Consider the following 24,740-nt stretch of genomic DNA (forward strand, 5'->3'; position numbering starts at 1 on the left):
CAGCGCCAATGAGACACAAAAAAAAAGCACAGAAATGCTGTAACCCATCACACATATCTCTCATGTCACCCAATCAAAACTCTTCCCTCACTTTTTTCAAATCAACACCCTTCCCCCCTCTGGCCTTTCTGCCTTTTTGCATAGCAACCACCTCCTGAAAGACCTCTGATGTTTGCAAGTTCACACAACAATGTTTCAATTGAACTCTGAACTCTCAGTGCACCTGCGTATCCAGTGCAATCTTTCATTAAATGATTTTTTCTTGACCATTCAAATTACATCTTTCAAAGAACACATCCATGCACCCTAACTTTCTGTTTTCAGCAATCAAAATCCACCAATCACTGTTACTGCTTCATTAACACAGAAACTCCACATTTTTTTTCATTTTAAACTCTTATTTTTCCAACTGCCATTTCATTGCCACACTTCATCTGACTGCAGCAGAACCTTCTCTCACCATGTTTTCTGTCTGGATTGTTGGACATAGTTACATCTACTGGGCTCAAAGGTATGCTGAGAACAGAAATTTACCTAACCTCAATTTACAAGATGTGGAAATTAAGTGGTTTGGCCACAGAGGATTAAAATGTCACCAATTGATACCATTGGTGAAAACCTTTATGCATTTGCCTAAACCTGACCTGTTAATTTTGCACTGTGGAGGTAATGACTTGGGCACTTTGACTGGTGTAGGTCTGGAAATGCCTTTAAAGGACACCTTTGAGCAATTGATGGCACTTTTTCCTCAAACTGCCTTGGTATATTCAAATATATGCCAAAGACAGAAATGGAGGTGGTCGAACCAATTTTGTCCACAAATTGAGAAATCGAGGAAGCATGTATACAAATCTGTTTCAGCTTACATGAGAGACCATGGAATGGGCTCCATGTACAACAATAACTTGCGTTACTACATGCAAGATATCTACAGAGGAGATGGAGTTCACTTCTCAGATGAAGGGAACAGAGTTTTCATTCTGAATTTAAGACTCTGCATTGGTACCTACTTATAAGTACCTAAATGTACCATAAACCCAAAAGCTCTTCTCAGAGCTACCCTACATCTGATCACTCACAATGATTATTTTACTCTAACTTTTTTCACAAATTTTCAACAAAGTACGCTCCCCTGAGCGCTACCCGGTACGCGAACCGGAAGCTAACCGCGCGAAATTTTTTAAAAAATTGTTTTTTTTTCACACATATGGGCCTCCTCAGCCACCCTCAGAAACCCTAGGGGGTTAAAATACGTCTACCATGCCCCCTACTACCCATTCTGAACATTGTTTGCCCTCCATCTTGTATTTTAATTCGACCGAAACACAAAATGGTGGACTCCCGTAACGCTGCAGGTTCGCGTACCGGGGCGCTCACTGGGAAGCGCTCCATTAAAAAAGGTGGGAACGTAATTTACAGAAAAACCACTGGAGACAATTTCAGAAAATATAGATTAGCTCATACTACATACCAATCCCTACCATTTTCACAAATTTGGTTGGAATTCCATTTAGCCATTTAGCCTGTAGACCTCTCTAAATACCCTGAGGTAAATTACTTCACAAAACACATCTGAAGTGTTGGAATTGACAACCAATTAAAATGTTACTTTCATTTTCTATTTTTTTTACCTGACATTTGATTGGTTATGTACCCGAATATATATAAAGGAAGAGAAGGAAACACCGCCATTTTGACTACTACTTCCTGGTGTACATTTCAATAGGATTTTCATTAATAACTTCAACTTCTTTTTAAAGGTAAGTTGTTATTTTAAAAACTGAAGTATATTGTGCACTTTAAGTTAATATGGTAAACTTTTTCTGTTAGTTATATACTATCCCTCTGTAGTACTTATACATTTAGATAGACTTCTCTGTTATAGTTATGGATGGAGTTAGGCTTCTCTTGTATAATTATGAATTTACTTACATTAAATCACATACACTTTTTTATATTCCTACTTCCACTCTGATACTATACACTGCCCAAAGATAAATTCACTGTTAAAAACTGCCTATCTAAAATTAATCCCAACAGTGCCCTACCTCTACTAATATATATTTGTTTTATGCAAATTTCAGGCAAAATGGAAGGCGAACAAAAAATTTCATTTGAAATTGTCCTTCCAGAGTCCAACCAAGAAATCATTGATCCAAATGAGATTGAATTTATGGATCAAACTTGGGACCAAGAACTACTGCAATGTGTGGAATCAGTAGATGCCCTCCTTGAAAATGAGGACATTTTACACACTCAAACATTACAAGCTATGTTCAATGAAAATAACGACATTTCAGACTGTGAAATGTTAGACATTTTATTAAATTTTGAAACACAATCACAATAATAAATAATTGCTTAAAAAATAAAGAAATAAAAAAAAAATCAACAAAACAAACAATCAATTAACATACAATATTTGAAAAGTCTATCATTCTTTTTTCCTTATAGTACGCTCCCCAGACCGCTTCCCGGTCCGCGAACCGGGCGCTACCCACGCAAAAAAAACAATTTTTTTTTTTTTTTTGCCCCGTGGGGCCCTTTTAAAGCCTCCACATCAAACCTAGGGGGTCAGGGAGGATCTACTATGCCCCCTTATGGTCATTTCCCCCTTTGTTTTGGCCTCCTCTTGTCTCTCGATCCTACGGAGAGACAAGATGGCGGCCGCTCCGGACTGTTTAGAATGTTGACAGACACCGGAGAGCCAATCAGCTTCGCTTCGCGAAGTTCCGTTACGCGTCAAGTAGGCGAACCGGAGCGCTACCCGGGACGCTGTCACAGATATATATCTTTTTTTGAACATTAATTTCTCAAAATCCACTGGAGCACATATATTGAGACCTAGCAAAGGCACAGCGGGCTAACAGTCCCTACAATTTTGCCAAGTTTAGTGCAAATCCATTCAGCCGTTCGGGCTAAAAGTGAGGCCAACCGCCCTATGGAAATTAACATTAGAAAAACGCGTTTTGGGACCCCCCTTTTTTCTCGGCCCCCCTTGACGAACCCCCCCCAAATTTTCAGGGGCTGCTCAGAAACAAAATGTTCCATTTTCCTGAAAATTTCAGCCAATTCCGTCCACAAACGCCAAAGTTATTAGTCATAGAATTTTCAAAAATCCCATAGAGAAAAAATCCTAACTATATATACCTACTGGCGACCGCCAGTAGGTAATATATAGTTAGGATTTTTTCCCTATGGGATTTTTGAAAATTCTATGTCTAATAACTTTGGCGTTTGTGGACGGAATTGGTTGAAATTTTCTGGAAAATGGAACATTTTGTTTCTGAGCAGCCCCTGGAAATTTGGGGGGGGGTTCGTCAAGGGGGGGCCGAGAAAAAAGGGGGGTCCCAAAACGTGTTTTTAACATTGAGTTTTCCATAGGGCGGTTGGCCTCACTTTTAGCCCGAACGGCTGAATGGATTTCCACGAAACTTGGCAAAATTGTAGGGACTGGTAGCCCGATGTGCCTTTGCTAGGTCTCAATATATGTGCTTCAGTGGATTTTGAGAAATTAACGTTCAAAAAAAGATATATATCTGTAACAGCGGACCGGGCAGCGCTCCGGTTCGCGGACTTTACGCGTAACGGAACTTCGCGTAGCGAAGCTGATTGGCTCTCCGATGTCTGTCAACATTCTAAACAGTCCGGAGCGGCCGCCATCTTGTCTCTCGGTAGGATTGAGAGACAAGAGGAGGCCAAAACAAAGGGGGAAATGACCATAAGGGGGCATAGTAGATCCTCCCTGACCCCCTAGGTTTAATGTGGAGGCTTTAAAAGGGCCCCGCGGGGCAAAAAAATAATAATTTTTTTTTGTTTTTTTGCGTGGGTAGCGCCCGGTTCGCGAACCGGGAAGCGTTCTGGGCAGCGTACTATAAGGAAAATAGAATGATAGACTTTTCAAATACTGTATGTTAATTGATTGTTGGTTTTGTTGATTATTTTTTAATTTTTTTATTTTTTAAGCAATTATTTATTATTGTGATTGTGTTTCAAAATTTAATAACATTTCTAACATTTAACTAGTTTATGAATTACATATAAAAATGATTAAAGACTCAAACAATTTTTTAATATTACATACAATTTTATTTTTCGGATTGTTTTTCAAAATTTAATAGAACGTCTAGCATTTGACTGTCCGATATGTCCTCTTGTTGAGTGAACATAAGTTCCCACATTTGACCGTCATCATAATGAAGTAAATGATCCACAGATTCTACACATTGAACTAATTCATGGTCCCGTGATTCATCCATGAAATCTGAGTCATCATTGTCCTCAATATCTTTTTCTGTGTTGTTCTCCAGAACAATTTTGAAGGAAACATTCTGCTCACCTTCCATTTTATTGCTGTAATTTGCATAAAAAATAAATATATCAGTAGAGATAGGGCACTGTTGGGTTTAAGTTCACACAGGTACTTGTGAGTTTATAACAGAGAAGTAATCTATGGGCACTGTATGGTTTCAGGCGTGAAGTAGTACTATTAAAAAGTGCCTGTGAAGAAGCCTAAGTAAATTCATAATTATACCACAGAAACCTAAATCAATCCATAATTATAATTAAGAAGCCTTTCTCAATGTCTAACTCTTACAGAGGGATAGTATATAACTATCTGAAAATGTTTTCAAATTTATAAAATAATATCTCACCTTCTAAAAACAAGTTTAAGTTGTGAGTGAAAATGATCTTGCAATGTAGTTCAGGAAGTAGTAGTCAAAATGGCTGTGTTTCTCTCTCTTCCTTTATATATATTCAGGTACATAACCAATCAAATGTCAGGTAAAAAAAGTAGAAAATGAAAGTAATATTTTAATTGGTTGTCAATTCCAACACTTCAGATGTGTTTTGTGAAGTAATTTACCTCAGGGTATTTAGAGAGGTCTACAGGCTAAATGGTTAAATGGAATTTCAATCAAATTTGTGAAAATGGTAGGCATTGGTATGTAGTATGAGCTAATCTATATTTGGTGAAATTGTCTCCAGTCGCTTTTCTGTAAACTACTTTCCCACCTTTTTTGATGGTGCACTTCCCAGGGAGCGACCCGGTACGCGAACTGGCGAGCGCCCCGGTTCGCGAACCTTAAGCGTTACGGGAGTCCACCATTTTGTGTTTTGGTCGAATTAAGATACAAGATGGAGGGCAAATAATGTTCAGAATGGGTAGAAGGGGGCACGGTAGACTTATCTTGACCCCCTAGGTTTTCTGAGGGTGGCTGAGGAGGCCCATATGTGCGAAAAAAAAACATTTTTTTTTAAATTTAGCGAGGTTAGCTCCCGGTTCGCGTACCGGGTAGCGCCCCAGGGAGCGTACTTTGTTGAAAATTAGTGAAAAATGTTAGAGTAAAATAATAATTGTGAGTGATCAGATGTAGGGTAGCTCTGAGAAGAGCTTTTGGGTTTATGGTACATTTAGGTACTTATAAGTAGGTACCAATGCACAGTCTTAAATTCAGAATGAAAATTCTGTTGCCCTCATCTGAGAAGTGAACTCCATCTCCTCTGTAGATATCTTGCATGTAGTAACGCAAGTTATTGTTGTACAGGGAGCCCATTCCATGGTCTCACATGTAAGCTGAAACAGATTTGTTTACATGCTTCCTCGACTTCTCAATTTGTGGACAAAATTGGTTTGACCACCTCCATTTCTGTCTTTGGCATATATTTGAATATACCAAGGCAGTCTGAGGAAAACGTGCCATCAATTGCTCAAAGGTGTCCTTTAAAAGCATTTCCAGACCTACCCCAGTCAAAGTGCCCAAATCATTACCTCCACAGTGCAAAATTAACAGGTCAGGTTTTGGCAAATGCATAAAGGTTTTCACCAATGGTATCAATTGGTGACATTTTAATCCTCTGTGGCCAAACCACTTAATTTCCACATCTTGTAAATTGAGGTTAGGTAAATTACTGTTCTCAGCATACCTCTGAGCCCAATAGATGTAACTATGTCCAACAATCCAGACAGAAAACATGGTGAGAGAAGGTTCTCCTGCAGTCAGAAGAAGTGTGGCAATGAAATGGCAGTTGAAAAAATAAGAGTTTAAAATGAAAAAAACTGTGGAGTTTCTGTGTTAATGAAGCAGTAACAGTGATTGATGGATTTTGATTGCTGAAAACAGAAAGTTAGGGTGCATGGATGAGTTGTTTGAAAGATGTATTTTGAGTGGTCAAGAAAAAATCATTAAATGAAAGAATGCACTGGATATGAGGTGCACTGAGAGTTCAGAGTTCAATTGCAACATTGTTGTGTGAACTTGCAAACACCAGAGGTCTTCCAAGAGGTGGTTGCCATGCAAAAAAGGAAGAAAGGGCAGAGGGGGGAAGGGTTTTCATTTGAAAAAAAGTGAGGGAAGAGTTTTGATTGGGTGACATGAGAGATATGTGTGAAGAATTACAGCATTTCTGTGCTTTTGATAGCTGCAGACTCTGGAGTGCATACCTTTTGCTCTGCTGAAGACAAATTGGTGTGTTTCTGAGACTGTTTTGAAACTCAAAGTATTTGCTAAGGTGAGAAAAGATTTCTTTAATTTAGATAGAGAATAGTGTGCTTTAAGGAGAAAATTATGAAGAAAGTTGTGTTCTTCAAATGTTGCTTTGTCTCAAGTGTTTTACAAATAGATTTTGTTTCTTTGAGAAAATGTAATTGGAGAAAATGTGAAGTATTAGTACTGACAGGGTGTTATTGTGCATAGGAGCTGTGGAGTCTTTTCAAATTATGACTTGAAAATCGTTTTTGAGGAAAATGAATGGTTATAATATTTATGACAAGGACATAATGGTGTATGCTTCATTATAAGGCAATTGAGTGTCTCTGATGTTATTTTTCCCATTTTAATGTAAGACCTTTCTCTGTGGAGCAAATTGCTTGTAAATATGCTCCCACCTGTGCATGGCAAATTTAGATTTTGAATGTTTGTGTTACATAGCTATGTTAAAAGTGACCCAACCATGCTGGAAAGGCAATCAAAAAACGCTTTCATGTGTCTTAAGGACATTTTAAGTCATTTCCCTATGTGCAGTGTTTTCAAATTATGATTTAAAAATCGTTTTTGGGGAAAAGGAATGGTTTGTAAATTTATGACAAGGATATAATGGTGTATGCTTCTTTATAAGGCATTTCAGTGTCTCTGATGTCATTTTTCCCATATTACATTAAAAGACCTTTCCCCGTGGGGCACATTCCTTGTAAATATGCTCCCACCTGTGCATGGCAAATTTAGATTTTGAATGTTTGTGTTACATAGCTATGTTAAAAGTGACCCAACCATGCTGGAAAGGCAATCAAAAAACGCTTTCATGTGTCTTAAGGACATTTTAAGTCATTTCCCTATGTGCAGTGTTTTCAAATTATGATTTGAAAATCGTTTTTGAGGAAAAGGAATGGTTTGTAAATTTATGACAAGGATATAATGGTGTATGCTTCTTTATAAGGCATTTCAGTGTCTCTGATGTCATTTGTCCCATATTACATTAAAAGACCTTTCCCCGTGGGGCACATTCCTTGTAAATATGGTCCCACCTGTGCATGGTAAATTTAGATTTTGACTGTTTGAGTTACATAGCCATGTTAAAAGTGACCCAAAAACTTGCAAAGGCTTTAAAAAAACACTTTCATGTGTCTTAAGGACATTTTAAGTCATTTCCCCCCGGGTGCAGTGTTTTCAAATTATGACTTGAAAATCGTTTTTGACGTAAAGGAATGTTGTTAAAATTGATGTGCGCCATATGCCCCCAAATTTCTTTTTCAGGGGTGCAGCAGGGTGTTATTGAGACACCCCTGCACCTTTGGAAAAATTCCTAATTTGCGATGAGCTAATTGCTATTCGCAAATTGCACCTTCATTCCTATGGGCCTCCTGGCCCATGGAAATGAATGGGTAATTTGCAATTAGCAATTTGCTCATCGCAAATTAGGAATGGTAAAGAATCGCTATTTATTCCTTAAAATTTGCTATTTTGGAAATGCAAAATAGTTTGATGATACATATGGCGGTTCATCTCTAACAAGATAAGAAGCTTAGGGATACATTTATGATGACTGGCGCAATGAAGTGGACATCACTTACTTCATTGGTAGAGCTTTACATGTATTATCTCCTCTGTATTCTTCATCAAGCGTAACTTTCATCTGCAATCCTGAGTAGGCCTCACCTTAAACAAACCTCTGGATAGGGCACACCTTATCGTCATCCTGAATTAATCATTTAAAATGCTAGGGACAGATTTATGATAGGTGTATGCCTCTTTTGCGCCACTGTGCGTCACTTTTGTGATGCAGCGGCGGTGCAAAAGATTTGCTATGAGCCGACAAAATTACAAATTGATGCATTTAGGCAGATGTGTCATGGTGTAAAAAACACCGTGCCACATGAAACTGATGCAGCAGTGATGCAAAAGATGCACCATGTTGCAAGACAGGCCTCACTTGGGGCCATATGTATGAAGCTAATTAGCATTTGCAAAGGCCGAAGTTCTGTGAATTTTGGCCTTTGCGAATGCTAATTTGACAAATGGTATGTATCAAACAAGTTTGATGCAAAATAAGGAATAGCAAAATTTGCAATTCTTTATTTTGCGATTGCACTGAAGGATTTGCAAATGTAGTGATTTCTTAAATGCAATGTATCAAACAAAAAATATGCAAAAAATGCCATTAAGGATTTGCAAATTACCACCAACTTCTAGTTGATGGTAATTTGCGAATTCTTTTCAAAAAGCTTTTTTTCCAAAAAACAAAAGGTGCCATATGACGCCCATACATGCCCTTAGGGCATGTATGTGCGCCATATGCCCCCAAATTTCTTTTTCAGGGGGTGCAGCAGGGTGTTCTTGAGACACCCCTGCACCCTTGGAAAAATTCCTAATTTGTGATGAGCTAATTGCTAATCGCAAATTGCACCTTCATTCCTATGGGCCTCCTGGCCCATGGAAATGAATGAGTAATTTGCAATTAGCAATTTGCTCATTGCAAATTAGGAATGGTAAAGAATCACTATTTATTCCTTAAAATTCGCTATTTAGGAAATGCAAAATAGTTTGATGATACATATGGCAGTTCATCTCTAACAAGATAAGAAGCATAGGGATAGATTTATGATGACTGGCACAATGAAGTGGACATAACTTACTTCATTGGTAGGCCTTTACATGTATTATCTCCTCTGTATTGTTCATCAAGTGTAACTTTGATCTGAAATCCTGAGTAGGCCTCACCTTAAACAAACCTCTGGATAGGCCACACCTTATCGTCATCCTGAATTAATCATTTAAAATGCTAGGGACAGATTTATGATAGGTGTATGCCTCTTTTGCGCCACTGTGCGTCACATTTCTGATGCAGCGGCGGTGCAAAAGATTTGCTATGAGGCGACAAAATTACAAATTGATGCATTTAGGCAGATGTGTCATGGTGTAAAAAAAACGTGCCGCATGAAACGATGCAGCAGTGATGCAAAAGATGCACCATGTTGCAAGACAGGCCTCACTTGGGGCCATATGTATCAAGCTAATTAGCATTCGCAAAGGCCTAAATTCTGCGAATTTCAGCCTTTGCGAATGCTAATTAGACAAATGGTATGCATCAAACAAGTTTGATGCAAAATAAGGAATAGCAAAATTTGCTATTCCTTATTTTGCGATTGCACTGAAGGATTTGCAAATTTTGCGATTCCTTAAATGCAATGTATCAAACAAAAAATATGCAAAAAATGCCATTAAGAATTTGCAAATTACCACCAACTTCTAGTTGGTGGTAATTTGCGAATTCTTTTCAAAAAGCTTTTTTTCCAAAAAACAAAAGGTGCCATATGACGCCCATACATGCCCTTAGGGCATGTATGTGCGCCATATGCCCCCAAATTTCTTTTTCAGGGGTGCAGCAGGGTGTTCTTGAGACACCCCTGCACCTTTGGAAAAATTCCTAATTTGTGATGAGCTAATTGCTAATCGCAAATTGCACCTTCATTCCTATGGGCCTCCTGGCCCATGGAAATGAATGGGTAATTTGCAATTAGCAATTTGCTCATCGCAAATTAGGAATGGTAAAGAATCGCTATTTATCCCTTAAAATTCGCTATTTAGGAAATGCAAAATAGTTTGATGATACATATGGCGGTTTATATGTACCAAGATAAGAAGCTTAGGGATAGATTTATGATGACTGGTGCATCACCAGGGATGTGTCAGTCATCCTGCGCCGCTGTTCCGCCACCCATGGTGTGCTGCATTTACAATGCGGCGTAGCATGGGGCAAAAATGGCACAGATGCGTGACGCATCTCTGCCGTAAAGGTGGCGCATTGCAGGAGTTGTATCGCAAGTGCGATACAGCTCCAGCAAGGCTCAGGGGTGCCCCATCTCCACAATGTTGCGTCAAGACCTATGCCTGCTTAAAGCAGGCGCAGGGTTTTGACGCAGCTTTTTCCTATCTGATTGTAAATGCGGCACACCATGGGTGGCAGAGCAGTGGTGCACGTTAACTGGTGCATGCCTGGGGATGTGCCATTTAACATAAATCTGCCCCTTTACATTTAAGTATGTGCAGGGGACACAGAGTCGGTGAGGCTTATCCAAGGTTAAGAAGAGATGAGTCCTGTTCACTGAAAAATTAGACATAGGCTTCACCTGCTCAGCATCGCTGGACATGGCTAAATAATAGCTGCAAAATGTTACTCTTGTTAAACAATTTTACTATTATAATCTCTGAGATTTGTCTCTTACTCTGCAACATCTCATTGTTGTTATCTTTCTTTAAAGATAAAGACAACATCAACATGAGCGACAATCAGCAATCAGTTGATTTTGACCTCATCATTGAACTCGTAATTGAAACATCAGTGGATGTTGATCCCTTGGATGATTTAAATCCTGAGGATGAAGAAGAACGTGATGAGGATGCAGATTTGTCCGAATTATATGACATAGGGTGGGAAGCTGACCTGCTTGAGCCTATGGAACTATAAACATTTATTTTTAAAATTTATAATAAATAAAAAGTAAAAATGTAAACCGTTTAATTTAAAAATAAAGACACCTTCAAAAACAGGTTATGTGTAGTGTCTTCAATAAAATATTAAAATATGCTCATAAAATTAGATCAGATTCACACATAAAATAGCACAGGTAACATGAATATAAATTCCATTTCTTTTCTGCTATTTTTGTATTCTAAATTTGCCAAGCACTAAAAAATCTTCTATGTAAAAATGTCAAGTAGTGTTTTAAGTTTTTGATTACTGTTATTGATGTACTGTTGGGTAATAGTGGTTAATAACATTTTTTAATATATTTTACCACAGATTCAACTGCAGATCATTTCAACATTTCACCATGCCAACAAAAGAAAGACTGAGAAAGGTTGCAAAACGTCAAAGACAGCAGGTGAATGAAAAAAAGCAGCAGTCCTCTAACAAAAAGATTTGTAAAGTCACCAAGAAAGCACCGGGTAAGAGTACAAAAACATTCATAAGAAATATTTGTAGTAAAAAAAATATTACTACAGAAAATGTTTCAGTCCAGAAAAAGAGAAGCAATTCAAACGGAAAGGAAAGGCCAATCAAAAATGTTACTGCTAGAGCAAGAGATAACTCTGTGCATGATAGTAGAAGGAAACAACAGTTTAGGGACATTCGTAAACGAATGTTCCGCAACAGGATAATTGGCAATTTGTTAAAAAATATTAAGAAAGGTCAACAGAAAGTGCTTTTTTATAAGAGAAAAAAAAAGTTGAGAAAGTTATTGATCAGGCATTTGAAATTAAATGTAAGTTATTTATTTTGATAATCAATAGAATTAGGAAGCTAAACAAGGCAATTTATGATTTCAAAAGAAATAGTAGATGGAAGAGAATAGTTAATCGTAGTAATTTTTGTGAAGTTTTTTCTGGAGAATGGATGCATAGTTCAAGCTGTGAGGCATTTTTTAATGAGGAGAGTTATTTCCAGGATAATGATTTGGTGCATGCAGTTGACACCAGTGGTCGTGCTTATGAAGTGAAAGATGGTTGTCCAGTTGAAAAAGAAAAACTTGTGACAACAGAGGCAGAAGAGGTGTTAGGTAATGAGGTTTTAGGAAGACGTGCTAAGGGTCCTGTGTACACCTGGAAGTGTAGTAGTATTTGCAGTGTGCGACAGGATTCCATCAATTTGCTTTGTGATTTTGTACGGTCATTTAATAAGAAAAGTTTGAAGCAGAAAATGAGGTTGTTGCAAGAATTAGATCCTTGCAGAGTGAGAGAAGTGACAGGTTTGCATGGTCATTCACTGGCTTGTCTTTCCAGGAGAGTATGCCAGAGTGTTTTTCATCATTTCAGGATGCTAGCAGTGCATCATAATAAAGTGAGGAAATTAGTTAGAATGTTGTATTATGCTAAGAGTCCAGCAATTATGCTTAAACAATTATGCGCTGCTCTTTTGCATGGTTCTGAAATAGATGTGAAGAATATATGTGAAGAAATTGAGTTTTGTTACTTTGGAAGTAAAGAGGAGAATGTTGAAATTGACCAAGAAGAAGCGGGTAATGTGGAAGATAGTGTACAGGTTTCCAGTACAGATAATTTCCAGAGGGAAATTGCGACGTTTCAGGTCAAATCAAGTGAGAGGCCAAATTTCACTTGTGTGTGTTGTCGACGCACTTATTATAAGAATCAGACTAAGTTAGTGGATTTATATGCAAAAAGTGAAAGGGAAAATAATAGTGAATGGAAGGATTTTGCAACATACTTGATGGCAGAAAATTGTTTTGATTTGGGATTGGATCAACGTGTGTGTACTTATTGTTGTTGCAAATTAAATCAAAACCAGATGCCTGCTAGAGCAGTTCATAATAATCTGGAATTGGTTGAGATTCCTTCTGAATTGAAGGATTTAAATACTTATGAATCTATTTTGATTCAAAGTATCCATCCCTTTCAGGCTATTGTAAGAATGGAGCCAAAGACAGGGAAATTGCCTCCATCAGATTTACAGAGAGGATTAAAGGGAAGAGTTGTTTATTTGCCTCTAGATTTGAAGAAAAACATTAACACAATTGGAGTAGAAAAAGTGGAAGAGGAACCTCTGGTTATCTTAGTTAATGGGGTTCCGACAAAGAATAAGAAAATATGGCAAGATTTAGTGGATGTTAGGAAAGCTAAAAAGGCAACATTGTATTTGAAAAAAAATAATAAATACTATAAGAATGTATATGTTGTAGAAGAGGAAGTAAGTGAGGAAGAGGATAGCGATTTGTGTGCTGGTCAAATTGAGAAAGTAGAACCCTCTACTAGTGAACAAATATATGAACATTATAGTGTTCATCCTTTGCATTCCAAGGAAGTCATGGGGAATGCTATTGAGTTGTTTCAAATGAAACAAGCCAAAGGGAGTCCCATTAGTGTTTGGGAGGAAAGTTTGGAAGCTCGGTGTTTCCCACAGCTTTTTCCAACAGGTCAGGGAGGAAGATATGATGAGCGACCTCATCAAATTCCTGCTTCTGAATACCGGACTTTGCGATTGTATGCAGGAGATGCTAGGTTTCGACAATGCATTCCTTATTTGTTTCATCTCCTGTTTGAAAGCGATCTGTCTGGACTGTCATATGCAGTGAACCACATCTTGAAAAGTGGTATACACATGCAAAACATCTCGGCAAGTGACTTTATGGATAAAGTCAATGTCCAAGACAGTATTTTGGATTCTCACCTGATTAATCTCATGGCGTGTCAGCGTGGTACTAATGAGTACTGGTACCGTCGTCATGGTGATTTAAAATGTATGCTGAGGAACTTAGGAACTCCCACATGGTTCCTCACTCTGAGCTGTGCCGAATATGGCTGGGAAGACTTACTTGAATTTCTACGAGAGGCAAATGCTAACGTAGAAAACATCGAATTCAAGACAACCGGAGAACTGTGCTCTTTGGATCCAGTCAATGTATGTAGGTACTTCAATCATAGATTTGAAGCTATGATGTCGTTCATCATGAATAAGAAGAATCCACCTCTTGGAGAGGTGTTGGATTTCTTCTGGAGGAAGGAGTACCAAGCAAGAGGTGCTCCTCATATACATATGTTGCTGTGGATCAAGGATGCACCTAAATTTGGAACGGATCCAGAAGACTCAGTGATGAGTTTTATACAACAGTATTCTACGTGTGCTGTTCCAAACGCAAAGGAGAAGAAAAGCCTAAGAGAAAAAGTTCTGCGTTTCCAAAGCCATCGATGTGGAAAGTACTGTCGTCGTAAATTCAGAAACAAGGACAAGTTCTACACCAAATGTCGTTTCGGCTTTCCACGACCGGTGATTTCTAAAGGAAGAGTAAACAGTTTGATGTCTTCGCTGCGACATAATGTGATGAAGAAATCACCTAAAAACACATACAATTTTTAGAGGAACGAAGAGTCCAAGTACATCAACGACTACAACCCGGTGATTTTGTCCATGTGGAATGCTAACATGGATATACAGTTTGTGGCTGATAACTGTATGGCTGTGGCTCGGTATGTTACGTCTTACATCACCAAAAAAGAGAAGACAGAATTGAAGGATATGTGGGAGGACATTTCCCATGAAAAGAGCCTCAGCAAGAAGTTGTACAGTTTCAGTCTGAAGATGTTGTCGCATCGAGAAATTGGAGCGTACGAATGTTCTGACCGGTTGTCTTCAGCAAGTCTCTATGCCAAGTCCAGGAGTATCGTTTGGGCGAGTCTTGGTCTTGCTGCAACGCGTAATCGAGTTCTCAAACCTGTGCGGGAAATTGAGTATTTGGCGGAAAAGGAGCCAAACAGTACCGACATTTTGAAGACCAACATGTTGGATACATATTATCCAAATCGAAGCATTCACCTCGAGAATGTTTGTCTGTATGAGGTTCTTCAAAATTACATATTCAAGAGGAACATCAAAGAAGATACTGAGAAAGGAGTGTATGCTGTAATAGGAAGTGAGGGATGTCTGGTCAAGCAAAGAAAATGGCACTTGGTAAACCATCGAAAATTGAGTGGCGAATCTCCTGAAAAAAAGGAGTTTTTCTATTTAGCACTTTTGCAACTTTTCAAGCCTTGGCGTGCAGAAGAGGAACTGCTTGGAGATTTTCTCTGTTACGAAGACTCTTTCAATGCCGCCAAGGAGACCATAGAATGTCCTGCTTTTCCCAAATATGTAGAAATGTTGAATGCGGAAATTGAGCAGGAAGCAATGATTGCAGCCGAGATTGCCAGAGACAGTTCTCAGGACAGTCAGAGTTCTGCTTCATTGAGTCAGGATCCACTAGGAGGACCTGTTATCGAAAATGAAGCTGCCACTGCTATGAATGAAGTGGAAAGAGCCATGGCACATGCTCAGGAGGATGCGGTTAACTTAGAAGAGTTGGAAAGACAACTCAACGTTGAGCAGAGGAAAATATATGACGAAGTTACCATGCAAATTGATCATGGATTAAGTCATGACAAGAAAGAGTGCTCATGTACGTCGTTGAAGCCTGTCCGACTGTACGTGAGGAGAAGCGGGAACTGGAAAAAGTTTCCTTATTAAAGCAATTTCATGTTATTTGCAGGAAAGGACAGAGTCATCGCTGTCTTGTGTTGTCACCGCTCCAACTGGACTGGCAGCACATAACATTAAAGGGATTACTTTACATCGTTTACTGATGCTGCCAGTGGAGCATGACAACAAATTACAATATCACAAGCTATCTGGAGATGCTTGTTTTGAAGTTTCAAGAATCTTGAGGAAAATGAAACTTCTTATCATTGACGAAGTAAGCATGGTTTCCAATGTCATGCTTGCCTTTGTGCATTTGAGAATGCAAGAAGTTCTCAAAACAGAGTATGATGTGTTATTTGGTGGCAAACACATCATTGTTTTCGGAGATCTTCTGCAGCTGACACCAGTGAAAGGGCAACCTGTGTTCAAAATGCTCACGCATGAAGATACCAGGAAGTGCCTAGGCAGCATTGGCAACGTCAATATATGGTTAAACTTCAATTATGCTGAACTGCATGAAAATATGCGTCAGGCGAAGGATGAAGTTTACAAGACTATTCTACAAGATGTTAGAATTGGAAAAGTGACCGAGCATGGGAAAGAAGCTTTACATGCACGATTACTGTCAAATTTATATCCAGAACAAGATGTTGTGCCTGAGAATATTTTTCAGAAAATTACTGAGAAGAAATCTGGAATATGTTTGATGCCAACTCTTGCAGAATGTGCCAAATTCAACAACAAAATATTGCATTTAGAAAAGCAAGAGATTGTGAAACTGGAAGCTATTGACAGAGTAGAGCATATGGGATCAACAATTATTTTGTCTGAGAATCTGAAAACAAAATTGGATTCATTAGAGAAGAGTATATCTAAAACTGCAGGTTTTGAAAAGACTCTGAATGTGTGCTTGAACTGCCGTATAATTTTAAGAAGGAATTTACATGTTGAAAGAGGTCTGGTAAATGGATCAATGGGTAATGTTGTTGATTTTGTAAAATACAGAAATAGAGATGGAATTGAATTTTTAAAAATTAAATTTGATGGCATTGAGGAAGTACAGCTAATTGGTCGTTGTTCTGCTAGATTTTTGCTTGTAAAAGACTTATATGTTCGCCGTAAGCAGTTTCCTGTTTGCTTGGCATATGCGGTGACAATCCATAAATCGCAAGGTTTAAGTGTAGACAGCGCATTGGTGAATATTGGCAGTTCTGTGTTCAAGGAGGGTATGGCATATGTGGCATTGTCAAGAGTTAGAACTTTATCGGGATTGTACTTGATTGAGTGTGATGTCACAAACATTTGTGCGGATCTAGATTGTGTTAAGGAATACAATAGGTTAAGAAGAGAGTATGCGCCACATTTGCCTCAATATCCTTTGTTTGAGAAACGTGTGGTAGGCCGGAAACGAAGAAATGTGACCAATACTGGTGAGGTTGTAGCAAAAAGACGAAAAGTCGATGAACCTGAAATTCTAAGCAGAAACAAAAAGGATTCTGTTGAAGATGTTGTTGGTTTTCAATTTGAAAACAGTTCTGGTGTCAACTGCTATGCTAATGTAGTGGTTAATGTTTTGTTTTCTCTAGAAAATGTAAAAGAAGAGATTGTGGTCAATTCTGATCAAAGATTTTGCAGTTTGTTAAATTCTGTCTTAGAAAAATGTAGCACTGATAGAACAAACATAGAAAGTGTGTCTGAAATTCGAAATCTGTTAGACAGATGTTCAGGCCAAACACAATTCTCTCAAAATATTCAGCAAGATTGTCAGGAGTTTTTAATGTATATGCTTGATGTATTGCATGCTGAAGGTGTAGATGTAGATCAGCTGTTTGGGCTTTCTTATCAATGGCAGCATGACTGCGAGAACTGTAGGGTATCAAGTACTACTAGTGTAGACTCAGAAAGATTTATATATTTAACTTTGCCAGACAGTAAATCAGTCTCCTTTAATAAGCTAGTAAAAGCAGCTGATCACAACATGGAGTGTAGCCAATGTAAATCTGAAATGATGTCCACATTATTTATACGAACATATGGCCAGTATGTCATTTTAATGTTCCAACGATGTAGGCCTGATGGAACAAAATTGACAACTTTAATTAAAAATGTTGTGGCTTCGCAGTTGTCAATATCAGGAAGGACTTTTGTAACTGCAGCAATTATATATCATGACGGTCCTTCAACAACATCAGGACATTACACAGCTTATTTAAAGTCAAGAAATGGCTGGTCATTCTGCAATGATTCTGTTTTAATTTTCAAAAAAAATTGCCGTATGACCTTAAAAACTCTTACCTGGTGTTTTTAAAACCAAAATTTTAGGGAAAGAATCTCGGGATGTGCTCTGAGGAATTTCAAGAAGTTCTAATGGCTCCTACACGATTTGGCCTTGAGGATAAGTGTAGTTCGTAGACATAACTTCTAACGATAAGACTGGACGTCATGGAGAAATAAGTGCACTTTGAATGAGTTCAGAAAAACTATTTCTTTTTATAAGCTAATTGAAGCAGCCAATCAAAACATAGAGTAGAGGGAATGTAAGTCTGCAATGCTGTCTACTGTTTTACATTGCTTTGTGATTAAAAGTGATGTAGAGAATTAAATAATTGTAGTAGTCATAGAGGTAGTGTAAGTCTGCTTCATAGAAAGCAGTATCAGTGTCATAGGAAATGTAGAACATGACTGAGGAAGAAGGGGAAGATATTACTAGTCCAGGATTGTGAAAATGATCTTCAACATTTTAATTCTGAAAGTTGCGGAAATGCCAAATGACGGGATTGGCTTACAAGAAATCCAAGAGTTATAAATGGCTCTGACAAGATTTGGCCTTGTGGAAACTTGTGGTAGAGAGCAAGAAGTCATTTATTGTATGTAACATGTTTTTCAAAACGATGGAGGTTTTCTTTCAGAAAGTGGCGGGCTGAAAGTAATAACAGCACAACAGAGTGTAAGCTGTTCATAGGACATCTTTTGACGTCATGGAAAGTAAGTTAACTTTAAGGAGTTCTGAATTCTGATTTGTTATGTTGTATGGGTTTTTTAAACACATTCATTTTGATTGTGTTTTTTTTCCCCGCTGTTATATGATGAATACCTTCAAGTCACTGTTTTTAGTGAAATTTGATACATTCTGAGAACAGCAAAAATAAAACATTTAACATGTATAATTAATTCTGTACTGTTTCCATTTATGATGTACATTTAGAACTGTGTAGGAGGCATGGAGAAGGAGAGGCTTCTGTAAGTGTCAAAGTTCTTGCATACAGTGCTCATATTCTACGTAGTCTTGCATATGATAGACTACATTTCCACAATGAGATACCTAAGCAAAGGAAACACAGGTGATATGATTGTGGAATGAGCAAAGAAAATTGCACGTTTTTCAATTATATTACCTGTGTTTCTTAACATTACGAATCACATTGTGCAGATGAGGTTTAGGCCTGTCCAGGAAGATAGAGGAGGTCTGGCCTTTGTTCAAGAGTGCAATGGACATTACTCACTTCGTTCACATGTATTATCTTCTCTGTATTCTTCAACAAACCTAAATTCCATCTGCAACCCTGAGTAGGACTTACCTGAAACAAATCTGTGGATAGGTTACACCTTATTGGCATCTTGAAACAATCATTTAAAATGTTAGGGTCAGATTTATGGTGGCCGTGCGCCTCATTTGCTCCATTGTGGGTCACTTTTGTGTAAAAGATGCACCATGTTGCAAGATAGGTTTCAGTTCATCTCCAGCAAGATACCATCAGTTTAAAATGTGTATAATTAGCATTGTGTAGGGGGCATGCAGAAGCAAAAGCTTTTATAAGTGTCAGTTGTTGCATGCAGTGCTGCACTTCTAGGTACTGTTTAATATGCTGGACTACATCTGCACTATGAGATACCTAAGCAAAGGCAACACAGGTGATGTGATTGTGAAATGAGGAAAAGAAACTCCACATTTTTCAATTACATCACTTGTGTTTCCTAAGTTTACGAATGACATTGTGCAGATGAAGTTTAGGTCTGTCCACGGACACAGAAGAGGTCTGGCCTTTGTTCCAGAGTGAAGTGGACATGACTTACTTCATTGGTAGGCCTTCACATGTATTATGTCCTCTGTTCTCTTCAAACAACTCAAAATTTCATTTGGAACCCTGAGTAGGTCTCACCTCAAACAAACCTCTGGATAGGACACATCTTATTGGCATCCTGAAGCAATCATTTAAAATGTTAGTGTCTTGCGACACTTTTCTGAGACAACAGCAGTGCAAAAGATGCACCATGTTTTAAGATAGGCCTCACTTCATCTGCATCAAGATACTGTTAGTTTAAAATGTATATCTTTAGGACTGTGTAGGGGGCCTGGAGAAGCAGAAGCTCTTGTCAGTGTCAAAGTTGTTGAAAAACTGTTTGTCCTTCAATCTTTTCCCTTGTCTTTTGTAATTTTTAAATACATGTTTTAATATTTTTCAAATGTTTGTTCTCTCTTTCACAGATTGAAAGTATAAAAACAAAAAGTGAGTAATTTAACGACAATTATAAGGTAAATGTTTTGTATTCTTTTCGTTACATTTCTATCACATTCACCTACTATTAGTTCCACAGCTTCATTTCTTTAACCCTCAGTTTCCTGCCTTTGCTACTTTCCTCATTCCTTTCTCTATTACCTACTTACTCAACTCCTTCCACTCTTTTTCTCAGTCCCCCTCTTCTCATAGTTCCTCACTCTTGTTCACTCACTCCGTCTCTATTACTCTTAGTGTCTTTGACTGATCACTTTTTCACTACTTGTTCATAATGCTTTCTCTGTGTAGTTGAAGCACACTAAGGGGCATATTATGAACACAGCCAATAAAATTATTGCTGTTTTTATTGGCAGAAAACTGGTGCAAAAGTGGTTTTAGCGGCAGTTTTCTGCCGCAAAAGCGGCTTTGGTGACATATTTCTGCCGATAAAAGCTGCAAAAGTTTTATTGCCTATGTTGATGATATGGCTCTATGTTATTTACATTTCTTTGCTGTTTCAATTAATCTTTTTCTGTTATTTTTTGTTTTCTGTTTTCTATTTTTTCTCTCTGTTTTTCCCCATGTTTTAATCTTATTTTGAACATTCACTCACATTCTCCAAGAAACTCTTCTTTGTTATTGTTCTACTCTCTTTTTTTTCTTTCACTTCCTTATCTATTTTGTTTTCCACAATTATACCCTCTTCCGTCTTTTCTTCGGTAAATAGATCTATTAAACAGTATCTCTGGTTTACTCCCTATAGCTGTCTTTCTTTTAACATCACTCTCTGTTTACTTTCCTTATACTTACTCTTCTTTTTTTTTTTTTTTTTTTTTTTGGTTCGCTCCCGGTTCGCGAACCGGGAAGCGAACTGGGAAGCGAACTAAAAGAAATAGAGCTTGCCAGAGTGCTAAACATTCTAGCAATTTTTTTTGAAAGGGGAGGTAGTTCTGAAAATAACTTTTTTTTAATGTTTTTGTTGTTTTATATATTTTTATTTTTTTGAACAATTTTATATTTTTTTTGGTTTTTTTTGGGGGGAAACAACAAAAAACAGGCATTGAAAAGGGCTCAACAGGAGCAAAAAAAAAATTACTGTCTGGGGCGGTTAGGGCAATTATGATTGTTATAAGCCAGGTTGATGGAATTAATACTCATGTTACCACATGATATCAATGCACCACAGTGCAGGCAAGTAAATTTCATATGCCCAAAATTATCCTGGATGTTTGGCACGGTTTCCCGTGCCTCTGCTGCTGTCAATGATATTAACGATGTTGACCTGGCCACAGGAGTTGCTGTTGGGTTTTGTTCCATGTCACGAATTTCCGCCCGGCTGTAATTGAGTGGATGCCACTTGTCCATGTGCCTATGCATGGTATAGTTCCCATAGCTATACTTTTTATCAGTCCCTCTTGATAATTTCTCTTTGCAAATGAGGCAGGTGACATACCTCGCATTCACTTTCTTCTGCCCTGGAGGGAGTGAAAAAAACTGCCAAATGAAACTGGCTTTCCTATGGGAAACCCGGGGCACCTCTTCCAAGAACTGTGGTCCTTCTCTCTCCTCTTCCTCTATTTCTTCCTCTTCCTCCTCTGTGTTGGTGATGACCTGGGGAGGTGGTCCTCTCTTCCCATGAGGAGGTGGAGGTGGTGGTGGGGGTGCACCAGCTGAAGCAACTACTGAAGCCATTGCTCTACTATGAATAAAGGTCTTCCTCTCACAATGATGAAAGTCAGAGTGAGGAAAGAAGGAGGGGTTTTCATCATTTGGGAAAAACAATAGTTCTAAACCAATGAAAAGTGTTATTTTTAGGTCACCTGACCTAGCCTTACATGATTATGAAACCAAAAGTGAAATGAACCAATGAAAAGTTTTATTAACAAGTCACATGACCTCTCACGCTTATGTTACACGCTGCGGAACGCGCCCCGGATCGCTTCCGGGTCGCTGCGCTTCGCGCCTCGGTTCGCGCACCGGAGCACTTCCGGGTGCGCTAACGCGGTGCGTCATAAGACGCATTACGTGGCAATGCGATACGTCGCGCTTTCGCGACGCGCCGCGGATCGCTTCCGGGGAGCTGCGCTTCGCGCCTCGGTTCGCGCCCCGGAGCACTTCCGGGTGCGCTAACGCAGCGCGTCATAAGACGCATTACGCGACAACGTGATACGTCGCGCTTCCGCGACGTGTCACAATGTTGATTTCTAACGCGCAGTTGCGCTAACGGAACGTTTACCGGTTCGCGGACCGGGTCGCGGCATCAAATTGAGCTAACGGAAAGCTTCCCGGTTCGCGAACCAGGAGCAAAACAAAAACAATATTTAAAAAAAATTATTAATAAACATATAAAATATATTTTGGGATTTAAAGAAGAATACATTTTACAGCTACAGATATTAGCTTTTAAAAAAACAATGAAATTCACTGAAAAAACCATAGGTTATAGACCATATATAGTTAGGAATTAGCATTTACAAAACCTTGAAAATTCACTGAAAAAACCATAGGTTATAGACCATATATAGTTAGGAATTAGCATTTAAAAAACCTTATTTTACTCACACAAAACCATTGAAATTCCATATATAGTTAGTTGTACTAACTATATATCGCGCACCCGCAATCCACTGCTGATCATGTCACATATTACATCATCCATGACATGGTCAGTGACATCACTGATGACATCTCAAATGACATCACTGATGACATCACTGATGACATCTCAAATGACATCACTGATGACATCACTGATGGCAACATCCAGTGACTGTATTTTTCTGTAAAGTTAAAATATGTCTTACATATTGAAGAATGAGTGGATGTATAAGTGTCTGGATGAAGGATTTAGTAGGGGCATGACTGACTGTATGAGTGAGTGATTACATGTGTCTCACTGAGTGCATGGGTTAGTGACTAAACTGTCTTAATTTGTGCATCATTATGTTTGTTGTTCTGTAAACTGCTGCATGTGTTGTTCAGTAGCTATATGAATAACTATATGGGTTATTGATTGGTTGCCCAAGCATTTGTATGGGAGACTGAGTGTGTGTGTGGGTGGCTGGGAGGTGTATGACTCTGTGCATAGATGTGTGAGCAGTTGATTCACTAGATGTATGGGTTCAAAAGTGCATGTGGAAACAGCTGTATGGGCGGTTGACTGTGTGCATGAGTGTATTGGTGAGTGAATGGATATCTCAGTGCTACATGTCAAAGTAAGTACATATGTAAAATACAGTACATGTGAGAGTTGACATATATAAATAACTGTGCATAAGAGCCAGTGAATGTGTGAGTGGCTGTATGGATCATTGTGAACTTGTATCCAGGATTGTATAAGTGAGTAAATATGTTTTAGTATATGTTTGAATAAGTAAGGTGTGTATAACTGTATAGTTGAGGAAATGGAGGTGTGATTGATTCTTTGCATGACTGACTAGGTGTCTGAGTAACTCCATGGATGAGTGACAGTCTGTGAGTGTATGTTTACACTGAGTGTATCTAAGGTTATATAAGAGTCTGAAGAGGTTCATCATAATATCACATGAATGATGTCATCAGTGATGTGATCAGTAATGTCAAATGAGATGTCATCAGTGATGTCATTTGAGATGTCATCAGTGATGTCATCAGTGATGTCATTAGTGATGTCATTTGAGATGACATCTGTGATGTCATCAGTGATGTCATCAGTGATGTCATTTGAGATGTCATCAGTGATGTCATTTGAGATGTCATCAGTGATGTCATCAGTGATGTCACTGACCATGTCATGAATGATGTAATATGTGACATGATCAGCAGTGGATTGCGGGTGCGCGATATATAGTTAGTACAACTAACTATATATGGAATTTCAATGGTTTTGTGTGAGTAAAATAAGGTTTTTTAAATGCTAATTCCTAACTATATATGGTCTATAACCTATGGTTTTTTCAGTGCATATATATATATATATATATATACCACCAGTAGGTAATATATATATATATATATATATATACATATATATATATATATATATATATATATTACCTAGGTATATATAGTTAGGATTTTTTCTCTATGGGATTTTTGAAAATTCTATGTCTAATAACTTTGGCGTTTGTGGACGGAATTGGCTGAAATTTTCAGGAAAACGGAACACTTTGTTTCTGAGCAGCCCCTAAAAATTTGGGGGAGGTTCGTCAAGGGGGGGCCGAGAAAAAAGGGGGGTGCCAAAACGTGTTTTTAACATTGAGTTTTCCATAGGGCGGTTGGCCTCACTTTTAGCCCGAACGGCTGAATGGATTTGCACGAAACTTGGCAAAATTGTAGGGACTGGTAGCCCGATGTGCCTTTGCTAGGTCTCAATATATGTGCTCCAGTGGATTTTGAGAAATTAACGTTCAAAAAAAGATATATATCTGTAACAGCGGACCGGGCAGCGCTCCAGTTCGCGTACTTTTCGCGTTACGGAGCTTTGTGAAGCGAAGCTGATTGGTTCTCCGGCGTCTGTAAACATTCCAAACAGTCCGTAGCGGCCGCCATCTTGTCTCTCGGTGTGGTTCTCAAAATCCGGACCCTGCTGTTTTCCCGATATCGAGGCCCAATACCCGTGTCACGAAACCTCAACGTACCGAGACGATTTTGGTGTCTACGAACCGATAATGATTAGGACATCATTCCTATGTATTTGCGTTACAATCGAGGGTTGCCAACACCCCTAAATCACAGTTTCCGTCCCAGCCCTTAAACTCCATTTTGTGAACGGCATCCATCTTGCATCTTGCCCTCATG

This window comes from Lissotriton helveticus (assembly GCF_964261635.1).
Source record: "Lissotriton helveticus chromosome 1_1 unlocalized genomic scaffold, aLisHel1.1 SUPER_1_unloc_25, whole genome shotgun sequence".
Classification (NCBI taxonomy): Eukaryota; Metazoa; Chordata; class Amphibia; order Caudata; family Salamandridae; genus Lissotriton; species Lissotriton helveticus.